Here is a 3330-nt window from a genome sequence, read left to right as displayed (position 1 = left end):
ATGGCTTAAAATCGTGTGACATGAGAATGTCAATGAAAACTAACTCGTGACCTCTATATGTGTCAGTTTTCATGCAATAATTAGGTGGTTTGGTTTTTAGGCGGAATATGATGCATGTTATCGTTACGAAAAATAAATAAATGAATGCAATACGTAAATAAAAAATCCTAGTGTGGCCTATCCTAGTAAAGAAAAACATAAAACAACTTTGGAATCCACCGTTGGACCCGAGAAGCTTGTCTTGATGTTCCATCTTGATCCATGTAGCGGGAGTGAGCATCCGGTCTCCAACTTTAGTCTTCTCAAAAATTACAATTTAAAATTTACAAATATAAACCTATTTACATTCTAAATAAAAACTGTAATTAAAAGAAATAAAATGGAGATACGAGATCTCAAAATACAACCAAGACCGTGTTCCATCATTACGGTAACACGTTCTACTAAGGCCACACTAAGTTACAACCGTTTGCAAAATAATTAAATACGTAATTAAAAGGCATTCAAAAACATTCAAAATAAACTATAACGATAAATAAAATGCATCAACTAAAAATAAAATTATTCGTGACATAATTCCGTAATTATGTTTAATTTTTATCCAAACCACCAAAGATAATTAAAATTACATGACAAAACCGCTCACCAAGTTAATTTTAATCCGAGATAATCCGTTACAATAAATCATGTTAATGTAACTTTATTTTACGTGGGTGAACCGTTTCACTAATCAAGCGAGAGCATAAAAAAAAAACCGTTTTATGCATTAGAAAGGCCGAAAGAGAAAAACAAAAATTTTTTTTTTTTTTTTTTTTTCTGTACTGTTGACGTGAACAGTACCAGGGGCCTAAAAAAATTTTTTTTTTATTTAAAACCGCAAAATGCCGTGAGCTTCTAGAGGCAAAAAAAAAATTTTACGCGGCTCAAAACGTGAGCAAAGAAAGATCAAAACAAAACGGTTTGATTAAAACACAATTGCAATTTACTCTAATCCGGATTAAAATAAAAACAATTGACATGTTCTTTACCCTTTTGTTGTAATTATCGATTAAAACAACAAATCGCTAAGAACAACACGAAAACAAGAGATCGAACGATCTAACAAAAGTGTGTGGCACGCAAAACAATGCAAAAACAAGAAAAACAGGCCGTGAAACATGTAAAGGCCACACGGTTTTCATGATTTTTCGAGACAAAAAAATTGTGCCACACGAAATTTTATGCAATCATTTTAACCGATCTTTAACATATAGCGATGAATATCGATTACAAAGCAATATGCAAAGATCAAAAAACGAAAACAATGCGAAAACTTCAACCAAAACCGTGTACATGGACACGGTTCCCCAAAAAAAACGCAGCAAAGTAAAAATGCCGAGACAAAAAAAAAATCAGCCGAGCCCTTTTTTTTTTTTTTTTTTACCAAAATTCATCGATTTCAAAATCGTTTAATGAAAAACACATATAAAAATTTGCGTGGCCTCGCTCTGATACCACTTGTGGGTTAATATCCGTATACTACCCTTTAATTGTAGGATTATAACGCAAAATATATATGTAGTTTATAGTCATAAAACGAAAAACATGATGAAAACGATAAAGATGTAGAAATAACCTTCGGTCCTAGTGCAAAAGGCAATGAGAGATCAAGTTAGATCTCCTCCTAATCGTTGCACCCAAGATATCCGAGTAATGCCCTTGTGCTAGAGATAATCCCCTAATTGCCTTGCAATATCGAGGGGATTGTTTTGTGAGTTTGTGTAGGATGAGAGATCCGGAATTTTGGGAGGCACAATTCCCAAAACCCTAATTATTTTTGTCAAATGAAAAATTAGGTTAGACAAAGAGGAGAGAACTCCCCTTTTGTCTTGTGATGGCTCGGCCAAACCGTGGAGAGGGAGCCTCATGGGCTTTCTAATTTCCTCTTCACTTAAACTTGTGGTCCGGTCCATAGCTTACTAAGTGTGTACGACGCGTTTCATTATAAATCATTATCGGTTATCGGAAATTAAGGCATCAACTAATAATACGGGTCATTGAATTCTTAATACATGTCCGACAAAACAAAAGATTGTATAATTATATTCAATACACATTTAATTAAATATAAAACGTTTATATTCAATTTTACGAATTAACTGATTAATTCGCCTTTAGCCCATGATATTTAATCCGTATTAAATATAAGATCTCAACATCACATTTTGACTAATTTATTAGTCAAATAACTCAGACTAACTGGTTAGTCAAATTTGGCATCTACATGACTGTATTTTCATACCGTCACATCACTCAAGACGTATCCTATAGGTGTGACTTTTAGGGACCAGTTGATCACCGCCATCTGTATGACAATAACGTCAAACTTATCTAGCAAGCCAACCGTTATTGATAAACGTGGATCAACTGATTATGATACAAAGTATACCCTTTGATCCTTTTAGAGGTTTATAAGTCCTTGCACTAACTGTCAAGGACACTAACCCCAACAAGTCTCTCCCATATTCTCAGCAAATCGGCCATTCACTGCAGCATCCAAAATAGCCCTCTGATCGTCATACAGCCCGTTATAGAACTGATTGCAAAGACTCCATTTTTCAAACCCATGGTGCGGAATAGTTCGCACCAGCTTCTTGAAACAGACCCATGCTTCATGAAAGTTTTCATCAGGTCCCTGTTTAAAGCTCGTGATCTGAGCTCTAATGGCATTCGTCTTCGAGGCAGAGAAGTATTTCTTGTAGAATGCCAAGGCCAAAGAATTCCAGTCGGTGATCCCATGAGCAGCTCGATCCAGATCTCTGAACCACTCCCTTGCGGCATCACGGAGTGAGAATATAAACATAGTCTCCTTTATCTGGTTCTGGGTCACACCGGTCGGCGGAGGTATAGAGTAGCAATAATCGATAAATATCTCCATATGCTTGGCTGCATCTTCATTTGTAGCACCCCCGAACTGGTTCCTCTCAACTAAGTTGATATAGGAAGGCTTTGGTTCGAATTTCCTAGCAGCTCCAGGTAATTCGAACCCCTTGTAAAGATTTTCAGCTGTCAGCTCAGAATGACTTGCTATAGTTGCTTTTTCAGCCATGACTGGAATTTCCGGAGATGTGACTGTCTCAGCTGAAGAAGTAGAAGTAGGAGATGTAGGTGGGTCTTCTTCGAACAGTTCTTTCTCGTAGTAACTAGACAGAGTACTCAGCTCTTCCTCTGTCGGCAATACTCTAAATGATCGTCTCAACTCGCGCAAGGTCTTCTCAATATCAGGATTGAAAGGTACTAATTCACCACCCTATGACCAGCACATAAGAAGAAACTACAAAAAGAATATAA

The 3330-nt window shown here is 36.4% G+C and overlaps 1 non-coding gene across 1 annotated transcript; it reads left to right on the top strand.

Annotated features, from left to right (window-relative positions):
• Positions 1-2600: 2600 nt before the first annotated feature.
• On the top strand, positions 2601-2707 carry LOC141636135 (small nucleolar RNA R71). The gene has a single exon (XR_012540768.1). It is a non-coding gene; the product is annotated as a small nucleolar RNA R71 (small nucleolar RNA).
• Positions 2708-3330: the final 623 nt, after the last annotated feature.

Source organism: Silene latifolia, chromosome Y (genome assembly GCF_048544455.1).
Source record: "Silene latifolia isolate original U9 population chromosome Y, ASM4854445v1, whole genome shotgun sequence".
Lineage (NCBI taxonomy): Eukaryota > Viridiplantae > Streptophyta > Magnoliopsida > Caryophyllales > Caryophyllaceae > Silene > Silene latifolia.
Note: the sequence above shows the minus strand (reverse complement) of the source record. Positions and strands in the feature narration are given on the sequence as shown.